Here is a 13,697-nt window from a genome sequence, read left to right on the forward strand (position 1 = left end):
CAGCCACTCTTGAGCTTGGAGAATCAAAGGATGTGATGGATGAATGGATTATGAAATTTAGGGACAACCCCAAGCACTGGGACCTATAATGGTCATTCAGCGCCGTAAACAAAGGATGTGATGTATTACAAATATTACGACTCTCCAAAACACTTTTAGAATCGGAATATATAACAAATTTCTTCTTCTCGGTACGATGAACAATAGCTAATGCTCTATTAATGGCAGAAAGTTCTGCTGTATATACTGTAACCGAATTTGGTAGTTTTGCAGCCTCACAAGTGTCTTCTGTAATTACAGCTAGCCCAACTCCCTCTCTCGACTTGGAACCGTCTGTATAAATCTATACGCACCATCGTGAGTTTACATCATGTTCTAAGAATAAACTCTTTGCCATTTTATCAGAAAGGTTCTTCTTGACCATAGTTTTGTTACAAACTTTTGCTTAGGGATAAGCCATGGGGGGATCTGGAGGCAACTAAATGAGAGACTTTCTGATTTTTTAGAGTATTTCATTATTCACTTCTTGATGTAGCCTTATCTGGAAGGGGACATATGACCTTGGTTTAAATTTCCTGTTGTCAAGTTGGCGAATGACCTTATTGGAAGGATTTTCGGAACTGCTTTTTACGTGCATTATGTAGCGCAGACCAGTTCCTCCCATCGTAAGTCAAGTGGCAGTTGATGGGTATCTACATAAAGACTCAACAAGGAGATGTTCGGAATGCACCAGAGCAAAATTCGTAATCCCATGTTATGGACAATATTGAGGTCGTTAAGTTTGCTTTTACACGCTGAAGAATAAATCTGACACCCATAATCTAGCTTTGATCTACAAATTGCATCATAAAGTTCTTAGTAAAACATTTTCTTGTCAGCTCCCCACTCATATCCAGAGACTACTTTCAAAAGATTAAAGATGCTTTAATTTTACATTTAAGGTTATCAATATGTTTGGTCCAGGTGAGTTTTGAGTCAAAAGTCATTCCCAAAAATCTGACATCGGCAGCATATGGTAAAATAGATCCCTCGAGTTTTTAAATTAGGTATAAACCTCTTTACGCCTGCTCATTGAAAAGCGGATAGCAACACTCTTAATGGCTGAAAATTTAAAACCATTTAGCATGGCCCATTTGGAGACAGAATCAATAGCTTTCTGTAGATATCGGCATGCAGATATAGCATAGCATCGTATGCAGTGCAATAAAGGCCAAATCATCCACAACAATGAAGCTCGAACTGGGCTTGGAACTTCATCCAAGATGCTATTTATGGCGACAGCAAAGAGGGTCACACTGAGAACACTTCTTGTGGAAACACCTTCCTCTTGTTTAAAGGGGGCGACGAGAAAGTTCCTACTCTCATTTTTATTAATCTCTCGGATAGGAAGGAATGAATGAACCGAATAAAGTTGCCCTTAATACCCATTTTCTGTAGTTGTTTAAGAAGTTCCATTATGCCAAGTAGTGTCATAAGCTTTCTCTAAATCAAAGAAGACCCCTATTGTCTGACACTGATTGACAAAACCCTGCTGAATTTGGTTCGAGTCTCTCATAAGTGGGTGCGAGGGTAAATCTATTTTACGAAACCCAAATTAAAGGAAAGGAGAGAGAGAAGCTTATTTTGATTCTAAATGCCATACCAAGCGATAATTTATCATTTTTTCCATTAACTTGCAAACACAGCTTGTTAGTGCTATAGGTCTATAACTTGAACTTTGTTGGGGGATCTTTATTTGGTTTTTGAATGGGATTATGATGGAAATTTTCCAGGATCTCGGCATAACTCCAGTCTCCCAAATCTATTAATGATCTTAAGAAGGTAGCGTTTGGCCTCTTCAGGTAGCTTCCTAAGCATTATATATAAAATAGTATCTTCACCAGGAGAAGTGTCATCTGTTGAAGAGAGTGCTTCATGTAGTTCTTGAAGAGAGAATCTGCATTGTATGCCTCCCGGTTATCACCAGATAGATTCAGATTGACCTGAGTGTTTCCTGATTCTTTGGAATTCACTAGAATAGTTTTTTGGGCTAGAAATGTTGAAGAAATATTGACCCAATGATTCAGCTACATCTGAAGGGTTTGTAATGAGGTTATTTCCTACTCTCAAAGAGGGAGTTTTGGGTGGCACAAACTTCCCTGCTAGTTTTCGTACCTTTTTCATACAAACATCGATGGTGTTTTAGAGTTAATTCCATTTATATAATAAATCCAAGAGTCTTTCTTGGCACGACGGAAGTATCGGCGTTGTTTTGCCATGGCTCGCCTGATATATTGTTTTAGAAGTGGATGTGCCACTTGATTTGTATTTCTTGTAGCATCTTCTAGTAATTTTTCTTAAGGTGGCACACTTTTTGTCCCCACCATGGAACTGTTGGTCTCCTTGGCTTTCCAGTAGTATTTGGAACAGAAGCTTTCTGCACTGGCTAATACAGTGTTTGTCCAATACTCATATGCTTCAATATGGTTGTTAAAGGATTCAAATGGTTTATCTAGATGGATATCCTTTTATACTTATACCAATCAGCTTCCAATGGCTTCCATTTCTGTGGCATTTCTGTAGGGACATTTCTGGTAAACTTAAAAGAATGGGATAGTGATCACTGTCATTTAAAATTCATTTACTGACCAAAATAAAATCTAAAGCTATTGCAGAGGAACATATGTAAGTGTTTACATAATAAAAATATGGAATGTTAGTCCAATATATAAAAGACTAAAACTAAGAGGTCAACCAGATTGCTTGAGGAATGTATCAGACTAGAGACGCTAAAGATGACGTATACAATAAAAGTAGGCTAAGATAACATGCCGTCACCTGTAGTCATTCATTTGTTTATAAACTCTTGTCCAAGCTCCCTGCTTTGAGACAACTACCGCGACCTATAATTCAAAACGGCCTACGTGATCTGTAGCGTGTCTCATTTGATTGTGTGTTCGTATGTAACTATGTCATCTGATTGTATGTTCATATGTTCGAACTACTGTCTGTTCCTTTATGACTGGTAACCGAGATGGTAGTAGAGCAGAATAGAGTTAGCTATCGTCATTAGAAGACCTGTACCTCTTTACCTAAGTTTTATCATGTAGAGAGAATAGAATTAGCCATCATCATTGGCAGAAGCGATCAAGCTATCGTTATTAGAAGACTTGTACAATCATACCTGATCTTCGCCATGTAAACTCAGAAGAATATGTATATTTTTATACTTCGTGTTTTCTACAAGAACCTCCTCACCAAATCATCATGAGTTTAACACATCGTCGTCATAACCCAAGAAGATAATACCGACTTCGTAAGTGATCTACAAACCCCAAGACACTCCCATGAATATGAAGTGCAATACCAACCGACTTAGCGTAAGATTATCGCAAGTCTAACATTACCTCATAGGCGCCTTCTTATACAAGGCAATAGCCCTAAAAGTGGTGGCAGTGGACCAGAAGAACTCTACAACTCTCTCCGAAGAAAAACCAGAATAATGAAGTATCATATAAGAACTGTACAACGACGACGAAAGCACAGATTTCTTCAAGCAACTTAGTCTCATCGTTTAGTGAATAACTACAAGAAACAAACAGACATGTCCTTTTCCTACGGCAACGCAAGCTTCGTCTCTCATTAGAATCATTCAAGAAAACATCGTTAGTGAGCGTTTCCGGCACTTCAAGAAACAAACCGAACGCGTCTGCAGCATCGGATCTTCAAGGGTCGAATCATCGAAACAACGCGCACGGGGAAAACTCAAGCCAAACCAGGTCATCCGCTAAAGAGGAGGGCCAAGGGCACATCGTTATCGGAACACCGTGACTTCCCACAAAAGCAAGCTAAGTACAATTTTTTTATTCATTTGGAGTAACTGAGTGTTTCCTTTGCAGGTCGAATTCGTTATTCCTGTGGCTGAAGTTACGAGACATTCTTAATCTTACTTTTTACAGAAAATTATCTACATCATTGAGATTTCGCTACTGCGAGTTTTTATCTTTGAGTGTCTGTTTCCAGAAGTTCTACTGAAATATCATAATCATATACTATGTTAATTTTATCATTTTGGGTGATTATTAATCCCTTACGTAACAAATCATATTAAACAGTGAATATGCGTTTACGCAGTGGACGTCTGTATTTATACAGATGCATGGATAGGGTCGGTAAGCTCCGTAGTGATTAGAAAACACACAAAAACAAATGGAACACCCGTACAAAATCTAGATAAATTAGAGGTAACACTATTTCGGGTCATGACAATAAATGTCCTTTGCCTTTGCACGTCCCCGATCGCAGTTTTAGCCTTGAGTTTTTTGTTATATAAAATATCGAACCTCAATGACTCAACTTGACTTTAATAATATGGCTGGATTGCAAGGAATAACATGTCTGTAAAAAACTTTCATCAGGCTAAATGCACTGACCAGGATCCCTCACTATTTCAAATTTTAGCAAAGAATGAAGTACAAACAGTTAATATTGAATGCAGTAGAGATAACTTGTCTTAATAGTAATCGCTCAGTTCCTAATAGTTCGTCATTCATTGCTTTATACGTAACCAGCAACATAATGCTAAAAAACACACAATACGTTGCCAATGGTAATAAAGAGGAGGATCCTAATTATTACAAAAAGAAATAGAAACAGTAGCCTTTTCAGAATCAAACAAGCAAACTCGGTTACTGTGTCATATAGTCAGACGGTCAAGGTCAGTCAAAGCTGCCGAAGTGTTCAAAGCATAGCAAATTCCACACAATAAGCGACTCTAGCAGAGTGGGGAAAAGCGATGTTGGATCTTACATGCCAATATCTTTTTTGAATTAAAAGGATTTTTCCTATGAATCACACGACCGTATCAAGTAATCAGAGCAGGTTTTTCGTTTTTTTTAATACATTAAGTTATTATAAATACTGGTGGGTTAAGCCCGACTGTAGCCGCCATAAAAATTAGAATATCTTGTTTTATGCCTTTAGTCCACGTAATATCCTCTATTTATGGACTCACCGTCTGTTTTTCGAACTTCCCTAATGAGAAGTCCGGATAAGCGAGCGCTTACAGATAACCTCTATAGTTATAAAACATTGATCTATATCTAGTGTAATTGTAAGATCCATCTAGGGGTATACAAAATATTATCTACATCCTGCAAAATAAGGCGTGTTTTTTATCAAAGGAAAATCCTATAAACCTTCAAACATATTAAAATCCGTTTGAACAAAAAAGACAGTGTCAATCAAATAATAACTTATAGAAGAACAAATCATTTTTGTCTCATAATGTAACATTGTTCAAATGACCCAACAGAATTCTCACAAACCGCAGTCGCAGTTTGCACGCAAAATCTCAAGAAGCATGCACCCTCGAATGTCTTAGTGCGTGTAAAAAGACTTTGCTGGGAATGAAATTTTAATCCTTCCCGACACTCTGAAATCTAACGATTTCCGCGAACAAAGCCCTAGACACGGTTGACTAGCAGCAACAAGTTAAATCTAGTGATCCACAAAACCTATACCTATAAATATAGCATTTTTTTTTTTATTGTTGCTAATTTTTAATCTCGCCCAACCAGTCGTAGATGATCTCTCATACTCTATCTAAAGTAATATCCGTAAGTCATTCAAGCAGAGGTGATTCAGCAAAAAAAAAAAAAAAAAAAAATTATCTTTTATCTGAATACCAGGAACGTTTCTCCACTGGCGAGTGATCTCTTGGAGAAAAACGGATGTCATTGAAAACAAAATACGGTCTAAGGACAAACACAAAGCTATATATGTACCCTTTCGTATAGACTCAATGAAATTTCAAAATAGAGATAAATGACGAAGTTGAAAAATGTTAGTAATAGGAGTCATTAGGAAATCAAATAGCCCATATAATTTTTCCCTCAAACGCCAGAATAAATTATTTTTCACCAGCTTGGACTTACTTAAAAGCTTTTACCAGATACCATTACCTAAGTAATTGTACCTCATACAGACGTTTTCAGCACACTCAGGGGACATTATCAAATTTTTTACGTATGCCTCCGGCTTACTTGCGCCCCAATTACAATATAGTGTTGGAGACTTTTAAGGGATAACCTACATGCCTATATGGATGGTCTTATAATCTTTTCTAAATACCTTAGAAGTACATTCACATAAACTAGAGCTAGTGTTACAGAGACAAAGACAAATAATCTCAGAGTAAAATATCTAAATGTGAGTTTTTAAAAACCGAACGTGTATCTAGGTTTTATGTGTCTAGTCAAGGTCTTAAAGTAGTCCATGGTAAGGTGTCGGCTATCATAACTTCCGGTACCTATTAACGTAAAATGGGGGATACAGCACTTTGGCGCTGTAGTGGGTATTACAATCGTATGTAAATATGTAACTCTTCAATCATGACAGCTCCTTTAACAGATCTTACGAAGAAGAGCGTAAGATTTATTTATGGTCTGAAAAGCATAAACAGGCGTTCGATATCTTAAAAGGCGGAATAATGCAGCTCACGTAACTTAAAAATCCCTGATTTAAATAAGGAATTTTTTTTATTGCAACAGACGCCTCAGACCAAGGGGTAAGATGGATACTAACTTCAGTAATATGATAACAAGTTCTTTCCTATAGCTTTTTATTCACGTAACTAAAGCCCTCTGAAAGTAAATATACAGTAATAGGCAAGGAGGGCTAGGTATCTTTAACTCACTAGTACATTTTAAGTTCATAATCTATGGCTATCCTGATAAAGTCCTTACTGAACATGAGTCCTTTACCGAGTTTTTCAAAGGCTTTAATCACAGTCCAAAGGGAACTCGGTGACAAATGATCATTCAGGTCTTTGGAGCCAAGATAAGATATCTACCTGGGAAAGCAATTTATCATAGCTGACGCATTTATCCCGCAATCCCGCACCATACTGCAAAGAACCATTAATTGGACTAAAAGATATAGAAACATCCGTGCCTATTGTTAAAACCGTATCTAAACAAGAAAATTCCTTAACCCAAGAGATCGCGAGCATTGAATATCTGGGTCGGAGCGCAGAACTGTTACAAACTGAACAAAGCAAGAGTCAACAGACCTAACCCAAACAATAAACACTTCGAACTGAACAGAGTCAGCAGCAATAAACAAAACAATGAACACTTAGAACAAAAACAAGGGTCAGCGACTAAGCAAACCAATAAACACTTCGAGCAGAAACCCTAAAGCAAAAGTATATTTAAAGTATGTGTATCAGAATTATGTAATCAAATGTAGTATTATATGTAGGTCCGTGACGAGGAAACCTGAAGAACACAGCAGGTGACTAACGACCAGGTAGTAGTAATAATCTCTTTCATACCAATCGTCCCTAAAACTGGTTGCATTCCGTCATCCAGGGTTCCCTATTATGTCCACAAAGTCAAATCACTGTTTTACGGGCCTACAATGCTTAGAGATATAAAAAGCACATAACTAATTGTAACACGTGTCATGAAAACAAGGGATACACTAAGACGCCTGTCAGTTTAGGGGCCTATCCTGTGCCAAATCAATCCTTGAAAGAATATGCGTAGAAATATTAAAACAGAATTACGAGTCTGACAGAGGAAATAAAACCACTTCTTAGTGTTAATAGTTCCTTGACACATTATATAGAATTAATAGCACTAAAAACAAACACCGCAATTGAGTGCGTTAGGAATATTTATGAGTGCTAAATCAGTAAACATGGAATTCAACACATGATAATCTGACTCGGGTGGTGTAAATCAATAATCTCCTTAACTCGTGTGAATTCCTTTCCATTAAGAAAACAATAATAATATTTTATCACTCAGAGTCAATCGGTTTGGTAGAATAACGGATAATTAAATAGGAAGTAGTCAATGTCTTACGAGTTACAACTCGTGATATTGGATCCGAACTGGATTATAGCGGTTCTCGCGGTTTTAAATACCTTTATCATTTATATCTTGTATCTATAGAATTGATGCCGCAAGTAGCCTTATACGGTACGCCGCTAGAACACTTTTCCACATATTCAAGCCAACCATTAATTTATCAAATATATATAAAAAAAATATATAAATAAATAAATATAAAAAAATAAAATAAATATGGATACAAGTGGAGTCAATATAATACACTCCGTAAGAAGTCGGAAGGGTTACAAATTATAATAAAAAAGGAATCACGATAAAATCAATAAGCAAAACGTAACCATAGGTTAATTAAATATCCAAATATATATGCATAAAGATTTGAACTCTAACTTAACGCTTTAGTAATGACAAATAAGCTAAAAGTTCAAACACATATCAAAACCTACTGACATGTTGTCTGTCCCGGTGATTTATATCGTAGTCAATGAAAAAAAAAATAATAATAAAATAAAATAAAGAGATTTTAAAGTCAGGAAGTCTAGAAGTGAAAATCTTATCTATGGAATAATCCTATATGAATCTTATACAGGGCTAATAATATATATAGAATTTGTATGGAAACCTTTTTCATTAGTTTGAATAAGGAATATCTAATTTAACAGTATTACATTTATTTACAATCATGCAGATATCCAACATGAAACTAATATTATATTGTTCAATTTTGGTACTGTTTTTTTTTTGTTTTTTTTTTTTCAGACATTCTTCTCGTGTGGGTCGAGTATTAAAAAAACAAAAAATTTATACTAAAGTCATTTATTACAGCAAGTAAACGTAACTCTTTAGCTGGCTGAGAGCAATCTCCTGCCAAGTGACGACGTCATCATTGCCGTATCAGCATTTGTTCCTTTTAACCTCAATCTGCTTACACAGGCTTCATCTGTGTGTCGTCTGCTTGCGAAGCAGATGACTGGAGAAAGGAATGCTTAGCTCATGAACTTCACATGACATACCACATAAACCTATTCTTATCCATGTGTGCAATGCAATTTTAGTTAAGGACTTGCAATCGTTTTAAAAATGAATAAACAAAATAAGCAAATAGAATTCTATAACAAACAAAATGAATTAATTTTTTTTCTAAACCTCATAGACAATTAGAGTCAATAATTCAGCTTATGACATGGGTAAACGGACATTTAGAATATAAGTTATGGATATGAAATATTTACTTGCAACATTAGCTTATTACAATCCAAGTAAATCACATTCATGGGAAAATATCACATTTTCTTGAAAAAAAAAAAAAAAAAAAAAAAAAAAACAAAACAAACAAAGTTTAATATAGAAATTAGTTACATAGTGGTTTTTTCGTTGCATCTCCTACCTATTAATAAAGTTTTTAAAATTAACCTCAAAGGATGTGCGCGAGAAAATTGAATATGAAACTTTTGTTAGGGGCACATAGGATCAGATTTATCACAGCTTAATTTCAGTTAGCATAGAGAAATACAGAACATGATTAATATCTCTTGACTCTTCTGTTGCCTGGCAAATCTTACAAATAGCTCCGTTTTTCCACTTCTTTGTCTATTAACTTACTACCAGTAATATCGAATTTTCTTTGGGATTCGTATTGATATCTATTATTTTTTATAATTATGGATATTTGTACAGTCCTCATAGACCTGGATAGGTTCCAACTCATTGTTAACGCCATGGATAAAAAAGTTTGTACGGCCGACTCTTTGAATTCCAAAATATCAGCGAATTCATGTGGTTTAAGTCTGGTCTAAATGGCTCTCTCTCCTCCCGTATTTGGATGTTGTCTGAATTTACTTTGCTCTTGTGACAAGTATAATTTCACTTGCAGGCTGATTATGGAACCTGTTACAGTATCCTGCAGTACGAGAGTTTCACATCACAACCTCAAAAAAATCGTTCGTCGCTGCGGACGACGGCAGTCGAGTAACAACCGCCTACAATGTGAAAGGAATAAGCACCATCATGGACTTCTTTGACCGACACCATATCCCGTCGTTAATCTCGTTTTAATGCGGGAACGCTCCGGCGGCTGTCGGAAATCGACTACAAAAGGACATACTTCCGACAACTTACGACCCGAAGGAATATTCAACTCTACAATGCTGGCGAAGGACTCGTGCTTGGGATGATTTTATTCATCGCGAACGTATTCGTGTAGCTTAGGATGCAGAGAAACAAGTATGAGCGCAAAATAGAACGTTGGACCCGCCCAGGCAAATTTTCCCCTTGTTTTAACCATTGAAATTGGCCGTTTCATTTGGCTATAGGTGGTTGTCTGGAACTGTGTAAGGACGAAAAGTTGTTCGAACGCTAGTTAAATGTGAAGTAGTATAACCTCGGTCATGTATCCCTATATATATAAAGTATCATGTATCCTATATATAAATGATCATAAAAATAACAGAATCAAAATATATTTTGCGTGTACGCACTAGGAATCTATATATAAATGATCATAAATAACAGAATCGAAATATATCTTTGCGTGTACGCAATAGGAATCTATTTAAAGTGCACATATATTAATCATAATTATATGAATCCATATACATATGTAATAACAAATCAGGTAGCCTATAATCAATCTGTTACCTTTTATCTTACCAATAACTGCAGTTATATAGATTAGTATATGGATTAATGAATCAGATATATAACATTTAGCATAAAAATCAACGAATCAATCAGCATAAACATGAATAATTTTTATCAATTCATATATGAAATTTTTATCAGTTTAAATATGATTTTTATCATGTTAATCTTCATTCTATGCGATATCAGAGTACATTAGTATTTTCTGTAGCATATGTATTTTAATGAGAGAAGTGAAAAAACTGTATCAGTATATATCACGTGATCACTATTATTTACGAATATTATATGCATATTATGTTTTATATTTTTATTACTTGAATCAATTTCATGCACACCATGAATTTTTATTTACTCACATATATATATATATATATATATATATATATATATATATATATATATATATATATATATATATATATATAATATATATATATATATATATATATATATATATATATATATATATATATATATATATATATATATATATTATATATATATATATATATATATATATATATATATATATAATATATATATATATAATAATATATATATATATATATATATATATATATATATATATATATATATATATATATATATATATATATATATATATATATATATATATATATATATATATATTATATATATATATATATTCACATAGTGTCTGTATCACACTCCTATAAGTCAAATGCAAGTCAAGTTTTGAGTAATATTCAGTAGTTGGTTTTGGTAGCTGACCGAGCTAATGTAAGTGTTTACATAATAAAAATATGGAATGTTAGTCCATATATATAAAAAAAGACTAAAACTAAAGAGGTCAACCAGATTGCTTGCAGGAATGTGATCAGACTAGAGACGCTAAAGATGACGTATACAATAAAAGTAGGCTAAGATAACATGCCGTCACCTGTAGTATTCATTTGTTTATAAACTCTAGTCCAAGCTCCCTGCTTGAGACAACTACCGCGACTTATAATTCAAACGGCCTACGTGATCTGTAGCGTGTCTCATTTGATTGTGTGTTTCGTATGTAACTATGTCATCTGATTGTATGTTCATATGTTCGAACTACTGTCTGTTCCTTATGACTGGTAACCGAGATGGTAGTAGAGCAGAATAGAGTTAGCTATCGTCATTAGAAGACCTGTACCTCTTTACCTAAGTTTTATCATGTAGAGAGAATAGAATTAGCCATCATCATTGGCAGAAGCGATCAAGCTATCGTTATTAGAAGACTTGTACAATCATACCTGATCTTTGCCATGTAAACTCAGAAGAATATATATTTTTATACTTCGTGTTTTCTACAAGAACCTCCTCACCGAATCATCATGAGTTTAACACATCGTCGTCATAACCCAAGAAGATAATACCGACTTCGTAAGTGATCTACACAAACCCCAAGACACTCCCATGAATATGGAAGTTGCAATACCAACCGACTTAGCGTAAGATTATCGCAAGTCTAACATTACCTCATAGGGCGCCTTATATACAAGGCAATAGCCCTAAAACAATATACTCAGATCAATAGCAGAGTAAGAATTAAAATATATATTTATGATAAGTCATAGTACCATCATTTAAAAGCACAAATATCTTTATTATTAATAATGTCTTCTATAATTTTACCTTCATTATCTGAAGTATGCCCTCCCTCCCCATAACGGATTATGGGCATTAAAATCACCAAGAATAAAAAATGGCTGTGGCAGTTGATCATTTAATGATTGGATATCAGCATTTGTGAAGTTTGATCTAGGAGGCAGGTAGATGGAACACACAGTAATCTGCTTGTCTAATGTGATCTTAAGAGCAACAGCCTGTAAATTTGTACTGAGGGCTACAGGCAAGCATTCCAGTGATTTACTCACAATAATAGCTGCTCCTCCATGTGCTCATCACCCACTGGAGGGGTGGACGTGAAGATCTCATAATTAAGTCCAGGATTGAACTTCTCTGGACCTAATTGGGCTTTCCTGCAGGCAAATTACTCCAGGATTAGTTTCTCTTAGGAGGACCTTTAGATTTTTCAGCACGAGAACGCAATCCTTTACAGTTCCATTGTATGATGTTGAATAAAGCCATTACAAATCCGATTTGGAAGCCTTTCTTTTTCCTCTTTAGGTGGTCTGGAAATACAGTTTTTTATGACTAACCTGTGATCTTTATTTCTCCTAGTTTGATTTTCTTTAGGAGGAGGGTGAACATCTACCGTTGTAATCTGTGCAACCTCTTTAACTTGGTGGTTGTGTGCCATTGAAATACTGCTTCACTTGAGGAAAGCACACTATAGCTGTTAAAATATCGAAGCATGCTTATTTGGAGTATAAGGGGGAGAACCTGAAGGAGTCCTTCCTCTCTTGGGGTTCCTTAACTGTTTTGGTTCCATTAGATCAGGCAGAGATTCTGCCTGCGATAGATTTACTACTTTAAAAGTAGGAGATGGAAGAGATGATGGGAGAGCCTCTTCATCTGGAGGAGACTCTTTTTCAACCACAGGCAGCTTGCCTGCTTTGGTGGTGCGCTCTCCTTGCTTCCAGTGACTGAGCACCCAACCCAGATACCCGGACCTCTACCACAGGAGTTGATACACCTACTGCAGGAGAAGGTGCTCCCACAGGACCCCTTGTGGTAGTATGGGGTAGTGGGTTTAGAGCTCTTGCCCATAGCTCTTTGATTGGCCCAATTGCTGTTTGGCAATATCCTATGCTAATGTGTTCAGCATTAGCCTTATTTATTGCTGATAGTTCATCTTTGTATGCTTTACAGTTTTTATCATTAGCCTTATGGTTCAGCTGACAATTACAACAATTTGGTGTTTCAGAACAAATACCATGGTCAGGGGGGCAGAGCAATTTATGCAAACTTTTGCGTTCCTACATATTTTTGATAAATGACCAAACTTGAAACAGTTGAAACATTGAATAGGTTTCGGGAAGAAGGTCTTATTCGCACTCTTTCATTTTCAATGATTACATGGGATGGAACATTAGGGTCTTTCAAAGGTCAAAATTATCATATTAACAATGGGTGTCTCTTTTACTTTTCCACACTGTCAATGGGCTCATTTCGAGGATCTCACTTTCTGTGAACTCATATAAATCTTTGTCAAAAATGACACCTCGGCCATAACTAAAATTCAGGTGGGTTCTGATTTCTTTAATCATATCATGCCCAGAAGGACTCATTGCAAATAGC

Source organism: Macrobrachium nipponense, chromosome 37 (assembly GCF_015104395.2).
Source record: "Macrobrachium nipponense isolate FS-2020 chromosome 37, ASM1510439v2, whole genome shotgun sequence".
NCBI lineage: Eukaryota > Metazoa > Arthropoda > Malacostraca > Decapoda > Palaemonidae > Macrobrachium > Macrobrachium nipponense.